Below are 15,000 nucleotides of genomic sequence, written 5' to 3' on the forward strand. Positions count from 1 at the left end.
CTCGAAATGTGTCTGTAGAGTTGCAGGATGGCTTTTGGTACCTGAGAAATGTAGCTTTCACTTGCTGGGGTTTATGGAAAAACATGGTGCCCTTCACCTTTTCTCAGCGCTGCAGTTATTTATCTCCACGCAACTCTGGAATGTGAGATGCTGTCTCCGGAAATTTGCCTGGCATCCGGGATAAATACCACGCCCTGCTCTCTAAACAGACTGTCAGCAGGGAATCCATCATCTGGAAAGACCAAAAGGTCAGGATGCACCTGTTCTGCACGATGCAGCGTCAGGTAAGAGATGCCCATGGTAGCTTTAAAGGACGGGGGGATAAAGAAGTCAGATCAGAGTACCCTCCTGATGCCTCTAGGCTGCTTCCGTTGCTTCGGCTCACTTGGGTAAGTCCACTCCCGCAGCGCAGAAGTACGCGTACCTAGCGAGTGCGGATACATGAGGTGTTTTCGTGCACGGGGATGCCAATCTACCACACGGTAAAGGGTCGCTCTGTAACTGCGTGCAGCGGGGACTGTGTGGTAACACAGGCTACTGTATGCTTTCCTACTACCTGTAAATGTAGGTAGCAGAGTGACCACACAGTAGTTAATGAGGAGCGGGCATGTCTGCACATGTGTTTACTCTGACTCCAAGTTACGCTTGCATAAGCCCAGCCGGAGTAAGGCTTTCTGGGCAGGCATTGACACATGCAAGGAGCAGGGAGCAGATTTGCACCCAGGTACCCGCAGCCCAGTAATGGGCCCCTACAGACACCAGGGCCAGCTTCAGGCTAGTGCAGGGGGGTGGCAGGGAGCACCGAGATGCTTATCTCTGGGCCCCGGGGTGCTGTCTGCTGCTGGGGTGGGGCTGACATTCCCCTGACCTGGCAGCGGGGAGCTCCTACCCTTGCTTCCTGAGCAGAGGTGCAGGGTGTGGAAAGAGTTGCAGGGGAGGGGCAGGGCCCAGCCCCTTACCCTGATTCCCTGTGTGACAGCTCACTTGCTGCTGGCTGCCCCACCAGAGGATAAGAGTAGGGGGCTGGGACTTACCCCCACCCTGCTGAAGCTCTTTCCACACCCCGTGCCTCAGTCACCCAATTGAGGCAGGAGACTGGTACCTGCCTGTTACCAGGACAGCTCCCAGCCACCCCAGGGCTGCAGAGGAAAGTCTGCATATGCTGTCCTGAGCTGGTGGGAGATGGCCTGAAACCGGACAGTCCCCAGCCACCTCTAGCCTGCTTGTGCTCCCTTGTGCAGCCCAGGGCTGGCTGGGAGCTGTCCTGGTCATGGGCAGGTCCCTTGGTTTTCAGTCCTAGGTGGTTCCTGGAAAAAGTGAGGCTGCTTGGCTAATCACTGTAGCCTGCAGTTATGAGGGCGGGGGGCCCACAGGCATTGTGGGGTGTATTCCCCATGTTCCCCAGATCCCATGGCCCCTGTCGCCCGTGCGCCTGTCGCTATCTGTTTTCACCAGCACCTCGCTGTGCTTTTAGCTTCTCTTTTTGTGTGCAGTCTCAGACCAGCAGGGACTCCCCGGGCCTGAAGAAGCAGGGCTGTGCCAGAAAGCCTGCTAAGACCTTTTTTCAAGCTGCTCGTCTGGTCGAAAACAAGATCTCCCACCTGCTCAAAGGACCTTGCCTACTGAGCATGCCAGTTCCTGCGTATCGCGACACTGACATTGCCCGGGGCTCCAAGAGGGTTTTGCGCAGCCAGAGCAAGGTTCTGCCTTCAACCGCAGGGTGGAGCAGGGCATCCCTCACTGCGCCCTCCCCTGGGACTTGCTCAAGCCCAAGTCCGAGCCTGAGACATGGGGCTGCCCCCGGGGCCCTTGAAAGGCACAAGGCCATGAGCCCAGCTGCCGCTCTGCTACCTCTGGCCCAGCCCCCAAGGGCCGGCTGTCCTTGCAGAGGAGTCACAATGCAATGCCCAGGAAGTCACCTGTGGCCCCAATGAGCTTCCACTGTCCAAAGGCATGCATGAGCTGTGTGTGGGGCAGGCCGGGAAGGAGAGCGGGCCCTGGTTGTGGGAGCCCGAGCTGCTGGCCCTTCCTGGAAAAAGTGAAGCCATGTGGCACATTGCTGTCAATGAGAGGCACCAGCAGGAAGATTGCCTGCTGGTGGCTGGGCCCAGGGACAGCCTCGTAGCCTCGCATTTCTCTGGCATTGGGAGCGCTTGTCCCTGTGTGCTGCCACAGCTTACGGGGCCCGATGTTGGCTGCCCAGAGCGCTGTCCTCCCGTGAGCGTGCTTGTGCCAGGGCACCGAGTGAGCGACCTTGTAGCTTTGTGAAGGTCATTGCTTCTGGAAGTGGGAGCTCATTCCTTTTTGCCAAGCGAAATCCCCCAGAGGGCCACCCAGCCAGGCGGGTCTGCTTTGTGGCCTGTTTGATTTCCAAGCGCTTGGTGCCCCTGCCTCCATTTGCAGGGCAGTGGGTTCTGCTGCCTCCTTTTCTGCCCCTGGCCGGCACGAGGTAGGTGAGCAAAGCCAAGGCCTGTCTGCCTGGGAATGGCCGCCTTTCCTTTGAAAGTCAGAGTGGAGGCTGTGCTTTCAGAGCTTGTCCATCCCCACATCTGTTCTTGACCCATGCTGATGGGCAACGGGCCCTGACCTTAGCCAAACTTAAGAAGGGGCAAAGCAGAGGAGGAACAAACCAGAAGAGGCAGGCGTCGACTCGTACACTAGGCCTGGTGCCCCAGTGGCAAGTATACCAAGCCTGTGGCTTCTAAGTGTTTGTGCCCATCCCTGCAAGGGCCTCGGTGAGTGGGGCTCATGGGGCCCCTCAGGTAATTGGGCCCGAGAACAAGGGAGCTCTGCATCTCGCTGATGTTGAGAACAGTTGCCGAGGCTTCCACGTACTAACCCACAACTGTGAAGGGTTCCCCTGAAGTCCAAGCACATGCCCAATCTTCCATGTGACTACCCACAGCTGATGAGTCATCGCTGCGAGGAAAAAAAAAAGGTGGAAAGGGTTTTTTTTTTAACACCCCGTGAATGCCATCCTAGGCTACAGGCTCCCACGTATCCCTCGTGATGATGAGCAATGTATGCCCAGAGTCACAGTGTTTTCCCAACCGAATGGTTCACAAATGTCGCGTGCCCCTGGGAATTCCCCATGAAAAGCGATACGTTGTGACTCTTCCCCGGCGCCTGTGTCTCCGCAGCCAGTCTCCATTGGTGCCAATCAGTGCCCGGCATTCCCTGACATTCCCTACCGCAGGGTACCAGGACGAGGCCCGGAACTTTGTTTTGGCTGTCGTGCAAGTGAATGCATCCAGTAGAAGAAAAGCCCTTTCTATTTTCTAGGAGGAGAGCTAGTGTGCAAATTCTTTCTCTCATTCAAAGTTTAGAGCGAGCTCTTTCTTGCATGAGCTAATAGGCAGACTGGCGCCAGCTGGATCCAAATGACTAACACTGAGGCCGGCTATCGTAGGTCCTTGCCTGTTCAGGAAAGTGGTGGTCTCACCATTGGGCACTCCAAATGTAATGCTGGAAACCCAGCCCATAGACACCATACCCCCAATCTGACGCGGTCGAGTAAGAAATGTATGAAAATACAGTGGCAGCCACTTCTGCAGAGCTTTCCCACGTGCATGATTTTCCTTCCCGGGTACGAGACCCCTACAGAGCAAGATCATCCAATCGCCGTGTCGATACCGACTTAGCGAGGAACAGCGCCCTTCGAGTTTTTTGCCACACTGGCAAGCGGAGGAGCCAGCTATCTTGGTACAGAGGTCACCTCGGCCTTTGTTTCCGGGGCAGCACAAGTATGCTCTCTGCTCTCCTTCTTCAGGTGCCTGTGTTCACGTTACCTAGACCAAAGTCTACTGAGCTTCCTGGGTTGGATTTCTGAGACACAAGTCATTGTGCGGGGCAAAAAGATGCGTGCGCCTTATCCTTCATCCCAGAAAATGTGGCGGAGACCAAAATGGGGAGGATTCTGGGCCTTCCCAATGACTGCCGAACCTGTCGGAGAAGGGGGGCCATAATCATCCGAGCCGTGAAAGCTCAGGGGTGGTGGGTGCTCCTGACCCAGTCCCCAGAAGTACTTACTGGTGTCAGGGTCTGCTGACGTTTCCTATGGGTCACCCCCTGATCCCTGGAGAGGAAAGAATTGGGACTCCAATTGGGACTCCAAATGTCGGACAGACCAATGCAAGCATGAACAGATTCACGCTTATGATTTCTGGCTCTTCCTTACCTGTCCATGGTGCCTGCCTCCCGGTGAGCCTTCCCACGTGCAGCCCGTGGCACCTGGTGGTCACCTGCTGTTCCCTGTAAAATGAGAGAGGTACGCATCAGATAGAACCCCATCTTGGTTAGCACACCCTACCCCTGCGACACCCAAAAGAAAATGCGGCGGTGCCCATGATGGCTGACTCCTCCCTTTTGTTTCCACCTCGGTCATCGGAGACAAGTCCCCGTGGAGAGAGATTCTCCCGGCCTTTGGCTGACTAACACCGTCTAAATCTTATGTACAAAAAAGGCACCTGTGCTGAGTCACTGAAGGTCCAAGACCGGGGTCGCTCCAAAGACACCTTTGCCACATGTGTGTGCGTGAGAGAGACCGGCGCCATTCCCACTGTCTACAGAAATGTGCATGGCCATGTCCACAGTTGTGAAACCGCACGCTAAGATCATGGGTGTGGCAGCTTCCAGCAGACAGGGCGCGCACAGAACGGTTTTCACCTTAGCCATGTGATATGTTTGTATTGGCCATGTGTAAGCCATGTAGCCCCCAAGGTGCCACTCCCTCTATGTGGAACGTTTTGCTAGCCGCTCAGTCAACGCTGTCACATGAATGGGAGGCACGCGTGGACATGTGACCAAATGGGAGGGAAGGATGTGCCCTCGCGGAAGCTTTCCGGTTGCCCTGTGTGCAGTATGGTTGAAGGGATCTTGTCGATCATCGAGTCTGACCCCCTGCCCTGGGCAGGAGAGGAAACCGGGCTCAAATGACCCCAGCCAGGTAGACGTCGAGCCTCCTCTGAAAGACCCCCAGGGTAGGAGCCATCACTGCTTCCCTTTGCAGTCTGTTCCAGATCCTAGTCACCCTGATTGTGAAGTAGTGCCTTTGGATGTCTAGTTTAAACCTACTCGCTAACAATTTAAGGCTCTTATTCCTTGTTGGGGGCAGGGGGGTGCTAGGGAGAACTGGGTCTCTGTCAAAGCCTGCGAGTGCCCCCTGGGGAGCTTATAGATGGTCACCAGGCCCCCCTCAACCTTCTCTGGTGAAGGCTGAACAGATTCAGGTCCCATAGCCTCTCTTTGTAGGGTCTGCCGCGCTGCCCCCGGATTGTGCGGGTGGCCCTCCTCTGGACCTTCTCGATGCTGTCAACATCTCGCCTGCAGTGCAGTGCCCAGAAGTGGACACAGTACTCCAGCTGTGGCCTGACCAGTGTCACATAGAGGGGGAGGATTGCGTCTTTGGACCTGCTCGTGATGCATCTGTAGATGCACAACAGGGGACGGTTAGCCCTACACATTCTGACCTTGCATTGTGGGCCCGTGTTCATCTCAGAGTCAATAATGACTGCAAGATCTCTTTCTGCCACCGTGCTCAGAAGGGAGTTTCCCAGCCTCTGAGCATGCTGCTGGTTCCTACTGGCAAAGTGCAGCACTCTCCACTTGTCAGCATTGAAACACATCCTATTTTTGTGAGCCTACCCCTGTAACCTGTCCACATCTTGCTGTCATCTGTCCTTCTCTACTCGCGTGCCCACCTCACCCCCAAATCTTGGTCTCATCAGCAAATTTGAACAGGCTGCTTTTTAGGCCTTCGTCCCAGTGAGTAATAAAGAAATGGAACGGTGTGGCCCCAAAGAACGAGGCCTGGGGGACTCCAGTGCCCACTTCCCTCTACGTTGAAAAAGACTTGTCCACCGCTACCCTCTCAGTATGACCCTTCAGCTAATTTGCAATTCATCTGACTGAAGGCATTAATGTTACAGTCACCTAGTTTTTTGATGAGAAAGGGGAGGGAAACAAAAACTGTCAGTTGCAAGCGGCGGGTGTTCCTGCTAGCGACTTTGGCCGGTGCTGGAATCGGGCACCAGACCCTCCCCCAAGGTTCGCCATTCCCCCGGGCGAGTTTTTCGACGGTCACCCGATGCTTTCGCCACCTAGTTTGGGGGAGGCTTTGTAGGTTTGGGCCCAGTCACCTTGCTTTGTAGGGCCTGCCCTGCTGCCCTGTGACTAAGGGAGCGGTGCTCTCTGTGCCGGCCACCTCCCTCTTGGGACTAGATGTTGGACTGTGACTGCGGTAGGCCCAGCACCGCAGAGAGGGGTGGGATTGCCTCCCGGGACGCGCTTGCGATGTGTCTGTAGATGTGGGACAGGGTGCAGCGGGCCCTGCGGACCATGTCCTCATGTTTCCGGCTCACATTTGTCCTGGAGGCGATGCCAACTTTGAGACCCTTGTCGGCCACTGTATGGAGAAGAGCGTTCCCCAGCCTACACTTGCCACCCCTGCATCCAGATTGCCGAGCAAGATGTCGAATGGTATGGGCCCTTGGCCCAAGCCCTCGGTGACTGTGCCGGCTGAGTTCCTCTGGGTTGAAAGCAACCCGTCTGTCACTGCTGTGTGGGTGCGACTGCGTGGCTAGTTTGCCGGCCATAGGACCGGGTGGGTATGGGTGTTACAGTCGCTGTGTTGTGCGAACCTCATGTTGGGGGAAACTGTGCCCAAGGCCTTTGTCCAGTCCAGGAAGACATGTGCCATGACCCCCCTGTTCAGGGAACATGTGGCTCGACGGGAAAAAGAAACGGGGTTAGTTGGGCAGGACCTGCCCTTGATGAACCCAAGTCAGTTGCCTCTGAGCATGACCTCCCATGCCAGGCCCACGGATCATTTTCTCAAAGACGTTTCTCCAAGAACTGAAAGTCGAGAGGCAGAGGCCGTACCTCTTGCTGCCACGCGCGGTCCCTACTGAGGCCCCTTTCCTGGCAGCGTGTGGGTCATGTCTCCAGGAAGGCGGCTGAGCAGTTGGTGTGTGTGGTATTGCCCATTGTCTAGGTGGAAAGGAATCTTGTGGGGTGCGGTGCAAACTGCTGGTGTGCCACCTGCGGGTTGCGCCTGGAGGTGCGCAATTTTGGGAGAGAGGCTAAGGTAGACAAGTTTGGTGTCTGTTTTGGTGGCTTGGCTCAAGCCTATGGCTGGTGTCCTGAGGACCCGGGAGGCCTGCTGCCCGTTCTGCCGTGTGATGGCAGCGGTGGGTGCCTGGGAGGGGGTGGGGGGCTTGCTGGTGCATGCGGTGTGTGAAGGTGCGTCTCGTTCTGGTGACAGATGCCAAAGGTGCTGGTGTCCTCCTTTGCGTGTTTGGTGGCATGCGAGATGGGCTGCAACCTTGGCCTGCTGCACAATGTGCTAGGCTGTGTGTGCAGCCACATGTACTGCTGAGTGAGCTCTGCCATTGAGCGTGTGCCCGGGCCACTGTGCATGTGATGTGTGTTTGGGGTAGGGGGGGGTCTGCACGTGGTGCTGGCTGAAGTTGTGGGTAGAGGGAAGAGTGACTCTAGGGCAGTGCCCATGGTCTGGCCAGACCTGGGCCAGGGGCAGTGTAGGTGACAGATTTTCTGGAACTCCGGGGCGTCCCAACTGGGCAGGAAGGCGTTGTGTGTTGATGGAGATGGAGGTCTGTTGTTCTGCACCTTCAGCCTCAAGAACTGTGTGGACCTGGTGTTGGCCTGCGATAGGGGCCTGCCTGGCATATGGACCCCCGGAGGACCTGCTGTAGGAAGGGACGGACGGTGAGATGGAGCTGGTGGGTGAGGGGGAGCAGAGTGACCATGGGCCTCTGGACCCCTGTGGCGAGCCTGACTGCCTTGTGGCTGCAGGTGTCAGATAAGGGGGCTTGTGGCGGGGTGCAGCCTGGCATAAAGTCACTGGGGGAAGGGAGCTAGCTTGGGTGGGGAGGTTGTGAGGTGGGGTGGCTCTGTGAGTGGGAGAGGTGTGCTGAGGTGGGGGGGCCCATCAGGGAGGAGGCTGTGGTGTATGGCCCTGGTGTTGCAAAAGCTGGAGGTGTGCAGGCAGTCAGCAGGGCTGCTGACGGCCTGGCAGGAGTGTAAGAGGGGAGGGCAGTGAATGTCCCCCTCCACCCTGTTGAGGTAGCGGTGCCTGTGTGCCCCTGAAGGAGGAAGGGGTCTGGTAGCCTAGGGCACCCCCAGTTTGTGTGGTGAATCACAGTGGGCAGAGGCGGTGGTGAGCAGTGTGATCAGGCGGAACCCAGTGAAAGGCCCGTGTGTGCTGTGGCTGAAGAATGGCTGCCTGCGGGATGGGGTGCTGCATGGCAGCCCCTGCTCCTGTGGGTGCTGTTTGGAGGAGGATATGCTGTGTGTGTGCCCCTTTGGGTGGGGCTCATTTTGGGGGTGAGCAGGGTGGATGGTGGCTGTTGGACGTCAGGGTGGGTAGTCGGGGTGGGGGGGAAAGAGGTATTTAGGTGTCATGGGTGAGCGGGAGAGGTAGGGGATGACTTGTAGCCTTTGCTGGGTGGCAACAGTGTGGAGCAGCTCGTGGGTTGTGGGATGGAGTCTACAGTTGAGGCACAGGGCAAGGCTGCCACCGGCCAGGGAGGTTATGGGGAGCTGCCTGGAGCTGTGCTACTCTGTGCTGTGTGGTAGATGGATGAGAGTGGGGCTGCTTTTGTGTGGTGACTGCTTTGGCAAGCGTGGCAGGCTGTCTGGTGCTCCTGGTCCTGTGTTGCCGAGTAAGTGAGTGGGGCCGGAGGAAGTGTCTCTGTGGGATGTGGGACCGTAGCGCTTTGTGGCCCTTGATGCCCTGCTGTGGGGCCCTGGCACTGTTGGTGGGGGGAGCTGGGTTTGGAGAAGGAGGTGAGAGGCTGGTTTGGTCTTGTCAATGAGGGCGTATGGCTGGGAGGTAGAGTCAGTTAGGATTGGGGCAGGGTTCGAGAGCTCAGTTCTGTGCTGTGCAGGAGTGTCGGGTGTGGTGGGCTGTGGCACGTACCCAACCTGGTGGGGCTGCAAAATGCTGTTGCTGGCCTGTCGTGCTGAAGCGGCGGAGAACAGCTGGCTGTGCAGGGTCAAGAAGGTAAGGGCTGTGGGCAGGGAGTGTTGATGCAGGGCGGCCAGGGCCTCGGTGGGCAGGAGGAGGCAAGTAGCGAGTCAAGGGGCTGCAGCTGGCCCTGGGGCAGGAGGGGCGTGAGGGCCCAATGAGGGGGCAGGAAGGGGCTGGGCTGAGGTGTATAAGGCAGGGTGGGGGCAGAGGACATGGGGACAGTCTGGCCTGGGCAGCAGTGGGGAGAGGAGCTGCTGCTTGTGGTGCTGCTCATGGTGTGCTGGAAGGGAGAGGGGAGGTGAGGCTGTTGCTTGGGTGGAAGAGCTGGGGGGCAGGGGGAAGTGTGGTGTTTCCCAGCTTGTGTAGGCAAATGCAGTGTGGTGGGGGGTTGTGCTTGTGCCTTGCTCTGGGCCCCCGGGGTGGTGGCTCTGAGGGGGAGGGTGTTGGGGTTGGGGGGAGGGGTGGGGGGAGGTGAGACCTTGTAGGGGTGTATGTGCTGTGGAAGGGGGTGGGTGGTGGGGGAGAGCCTGGCTAATGGGGTGTTTTTGTTGTGGCAGGTGTGGCTGAAGGGCCTGTTGGTGGAGTATTGGAGGCATGAGGTAAGTGCTTGTCCCAGGTGCGCGTGGAGGGTTTGGGATGGAGAGTGTGGTTGGGGGTCAAAAGCTTTATTGTCGTAATGTTGGCTACCAATGCCCAACTCGGGATACTTAAAATTCTGGTTTATTAGGCAGATTGAAACACTGTAATGAAGTTAAATCATAAACCTTGGGGCTGGTCCCCACACACACACACACACACACACACACACACACACACACACACACACACACACACAGAGTAGCAAGCTACAAGAGTCAGGTATACCTGTCCTACAAGAGCTGGAGTCTGCCGTTGGTGGCCAGTCGAGGCTTCTTTCAGCGTGATGTTATCCAAAAGAAGGGGGTCGCCGGCTGGTCCTTCTGGCTGGACAGGACGGGTACTGGTCGAGTTGGAGATCAAGAAAGCGCTGCTGAGGCTCACTTTTCACTGCTTTTTATCTGTCCTTGGCAGACTTTGGTGACTCCCCAGTTGTCAGGCTTGCCCAATCCAGGGGTTGTTGACCCTCGTGGGATTTCCCCCCTCGGTGGCTACTAGATGGCATCTGTCAGCCCCAGGGGTCGTCCGCATGTACGTGCAGGTTTCGGAGTCCGTTGATGAATTTTGAATAGGGCTCTGGGAGTGGTCGATCTGGAGATATTCAGCCCAAAAGTTGGTCCCCGGCGTTGATTAACTCAGGCCAGGGCTTCTAGCCCTTGATGATTGACGTTTAGAGAGTTCCCGGTTGTTACATTGGTTTCTATTGAGTTCTTCTGTTGGTTGATCTGCAGTTTCCCAGGTATTAATTGCTGCCTGCTACCGTGTTACACATTCAATCACTAATTCACTCGCTTCTTTCAGGGGCCAGCCTGATACAGGGAAGGGCAGTTTGATTCCTGCCCTTGTTAACATTGTTACAATGTATAACTTATTATGAAACTAAACACATTTAGTTGAAAGTTGAAAGGAGAGGAGTATAAAATAGAAGCTACAAATGCCATGGCACACAAATAGATAAAAATACCAAAATACACAGGGAGATGCAAAATGCACACATACAAATTTTAAAACACAATTCCTTATCTTAAAGTGAAAGAAAGAGGAAGGATGAAAATGTAGAAGAAGAGAAACATATCCAAAGAGGGGAGAGCAAATTCAGGCAAGAGGAAAAGGGGGCTTTCTGCTACATTATTCCCCCACTTAACATTGGCCTTACACAAGGGTGATGTCACTAAAGTATTTGGGCTAGTATTTTAGCCTCATCTATTTTAGCATGTACTGTGTGTAGGGTGGAAACACATCTGCAATACAGGAATATAATTAGGAACGTTAAAATTATCATTAGGATAAACAGCACTACGATGGGGTGCATCGTGAGATTCAGAATACCAGTGGCAGTTGGGGACCAGCCCAGGAGGGTCTCCCAAGGGCTGTAGTGGGTGATTTGGTTGATTTTGGTGACTACCTGGGTAACTTGGTGATTTGCTAGTTTGGATACTAGTGTAGGTTTTATTGGCTTGGGACTGTAATGCTTGTAAGGCCTGTTGGATTTCTGGGTGTGTGATGGCATGTCTGAGGGCTTGGGGGGACATGCCTAAGTAGACTGGAGTGAGTTTAGGTTTGAAGAGGCTGTACTGTGGGGTGAGGGACTGATGCAACATGTCTTTTCTTTTATACTGTATGTCACACCCCGTAATGGATCTGACATTACACAGACAGAGGTTGTGCTGTAGGTCAGTAATATTATAAAACTCATTCACGGTGATAGAGGGACATAGGGTGCGGAGGCAGACACATCCAAAACCAATATTGATGAGCGAAGACTGAACACTGGGGTCTCTGAACATCACATAGGGACAGATTGAAAAGTCAGGGTCAAAGCATATCTATACTCAACCTACTTATTCCCAATCTTTCTCCTTAACAAAATTCTTCCCAGTATATTAAACAATGTCATTAAATCTTTCATAAAAAACTGTTTACCAACAATTAAAAAAATAATTAGTACTTTTATTAACACTCTAAATAAAAAAAAACCTGCATATAATACACCAAAGAAGTAAACTCCTAAAACTAACAGCAAAATTAAAATCAGTATCTCTACACCACTACTACAACATTTTCCTAAAATATAACCCCACGTAGACAAAATTAATAAATGTTATGTTACATCCTATAATCAAAATTTTATTATACATCATTATCTTATATTTTTTAATGTGTACACTTACTTGCTGTGCCCAAAGGCTATATTGACAAATAAAAAATCTAACAAATTACGTCAACAACTATATCACCCTATAAAATTTTAATCTGCATAAATATATGCAAATGCAACCAGTCAAGAAATAATTGTAAAACCCATCCCAAAAAGACCTCTAAAAAAATGCCAAACTAACACTCCCACAAAAAACAACTTCACAAAACCAAAAGACCACCTAAATATAACCAAATACATCTGCTAATCTGCTAAAAATTAAAATTAAAACTGCTTTATATAACTAACTATTCTAAAAAAATACCCAAAATAACAACTATAAAAAAACTTCAACAAAGCCCAAAGTAACCCTGCTTTGCAACATACAATTAAGCTTGCTCTAACCTGTAAAAAGTAATAAAACTAAAAACTTCATATAATTAAAAAGTCCCCTTAAAATAAAAAGCAAAAAAAAAAATCATAAAAACAAAACCTTAAACAAAACTAATTAAAAAAACCCCAAAACTAAAAACCCAATAAAAAAAAATATTTTGCCACCCTGAACACCAGGTATAATTCCCAAAACCCATGAAATAATAATATAAAACAAAGTAAAGCATGCCTTTCCTCCTACCCAATGCGCTAACAACTTATAAATATAATAATAATTACAGTGTGTGTGTGTGTGTGTGTGTGCGCGTGTATAGCATTCCTGACAATAAAACCTCATACATAAGTTTTACCTTAACATGTAACTTAAGTTACTCACCTTCTCCCTTTAAAAAAAAACAAAAACCCACAGAGAGATCAAGAAGCCTCTACTCAAGCCCGAGCCTAAGCCCACGGGAAAAACCCCAGATTCTGCAGCACGCCCAGCAGGGTCCCATGCCCATCTCCAGCACACTGTGGGGCCCACCAGCCACCTCGGCATGAGCCTCGGGTAAGGAGGTTGACATTGGGTGGGGGTTCCATTTCAAGGCCCTTTACAGATAACCTCTCTGTCCCGGCATCACAAAGACCTGCGGGTCTGCTCAGGGGATGAATCCCCAAGCCACGACCAGCAGACAGGAGAAAGGCTGCAACAGCGATTCGTAACATGGCTTATCCCTTAACTTGCCACAACATTTTGGGTTGACACAGGGGTCAGGCAGAAGAGACTCTCAAGCCCTTGGCCGCCCGCTGTGTTAGCCTTGCTCTCCGACTAGTGATGCTGTCCCTAATGTGTGGCATAATTCTTTTTCCTAGCTAGACACACTTGCCGTGCCCCTGAATTGATTTACTGAGTTGTCTTTGCAAACAAACTAGATGTCAACATCCTAATGGGTCAGCATCACTTCCGGCTGGCTTTTAAACTCCAGGAAGACTACACTTGCAGAACACAACATTACACACCTGGGTGGCCCCGCCCTGGTAGAAAACAGGAAGAAAAGTTACTTCCCAACTTCAAGTGACAGTGGGGTTTTTCCCCCCCTTTTTCCCTTGGGGTCAGCATCCTCAAAGCCCTCCTGCAGGACATAAACAGAGAGATCAGGCAGAGAGACTGAAAACAGCAGCCCTCGGGAGAAGGCTGAGAAACCAGAGAGAAAACAGACTTTTTTTCCCCTTCCCTTTCAACTACATTTATAACTCTGTGCAGGGACTAACATGCGCAGCATCAACAAGCTCAATAAGCATTTGATAGCAGCCAGCATCTGTGGCACAGCCACAACATTTTCACATTCATAGCACAGTAGTTATAGATTTCTTCTGTATCCACCCCATTGCATTAATGAATGGGAAGAGGAGTGTGACATTTATAAAGAGCCTGAGGACTGAGCGTCTCTTAGAACAATTGCTTTGAATCCTGGGGGGGGGGGGGGGGGCGCACTCCAAACTACATGATGACTTAAAACACAGCCCTCAGCTACTAGCGGTGTGGCAAGTGCCCCAACCCAAGAGCAGTCCCAGCAGGCACTGTCAGTTAGATAGCTCTCTGACCAGCTATTCCTTTTCTACTTAATTCTGCCTCTGAGAAGATGCTGATTTGCCTCTGGCTTATCTAGGTGGTCTAGGAGTAGCTGTGCCTATGATCTGTTATGGGTATTTCCCATGCTTGTGTGTTTTGCTGGTTGCTGCATGTGGCTGGGAGTGGTACCGCCCCCACTGCATATGTCAGAAGCTTTTTAAGCCTTCCTCAGAGACACTGATCAGTAGTGATGTGTAGGGGGTGCACGTGTGCCCCCTGAGAGCGCTGATGCAGGGTGTCAGGCCACGCTCCCTGTTTAGGCAACTGGCAAAAGCGGACAAAAGCAGCGGCAACTGCTTCTGGGGCAGTTTCAGCTGCATCTTCAATGCCAAAATGTCTTTCAAATACGAGTTTCAAGAGATCCATGTAGTCTGCTGGGGATTCTCCTTTGTTTTGCTTACAGTTATTTATTTTGGCCCAGTCAGTTTTCCTGGGGCAGATTTTAAGCATGGATTCAAGAAGATGTTCTTGGACACCTACTAAGTGACCTCCCATTCCGGGGTCTTGAGGAGGCCAATTAGCCTGTACGATGAGGCAGTTACGGACTTCAGAGGGCAGAACACTTCTCATGAATTGGTTTAAATCAGCCCATGTTGGCTCATAACAATTGATTACAGTTTCCAATTCCTCTCTAAACTTCTGGGGTTCTTCCCTGATATTGGGGAGTTGCTTAACAGGGTTTAGGAGATCTCCTGGGCCTGGTATGGGAGTGGCATGCTAAAAAAATCAATTATGTCTTCTACAGATTCATTCTCAGTCAATTGTGGATAAAGTTGTATTAGTGCTGATAATGTTGTTGATGGGGGATCCCCTTTTGATGCACTTTTCTGTTTTAATTCTTTTATCTGAGATTTTAGTTTTTCTTGGGAGTCCTTGAGGCTCTGAACTTGAGATTCTTGATGTCTTTTGGAAGCTTCTGCATACCAATCAAAAAATGTGTCCCACTAAGTCTGTGGTGTTTTACTGCCTCTTGACTCAAGGGCTCCGCAGAGATGAAGGATTTTACTTAAATCAAATGTTCCCTCCAGGGGAAACTGCAAGCTAGCATCATCTCTGGTATACCCATTCCATTTACCTAGAAACGTACAACTCTTATGGCCATAGTGTGTGCACACATACAATGCTGGAGTCCCTTCTGGCAGAGCCGGTACATCTTTAGACCCTCCGCTCCCCATATCCTTAACCTCAATTCACACAGGTCTTTCACACAGGAGAGGCTTATTGAGGGTGTCC

The sequence above is a fragment of the Alligator mississippiensis genome, chromosome 15, assembly GCF_030867095.1.
Source record: "Alligator mississippiensis isolate rAllMis1 chromosome 15, rAllMis1, whole genome shotgun sequence".
NCBI lineage: Eukaryota > Metazoa > Chordata > Crocodylia > Alligatoridae > Alligator > Alligator mississippiensis.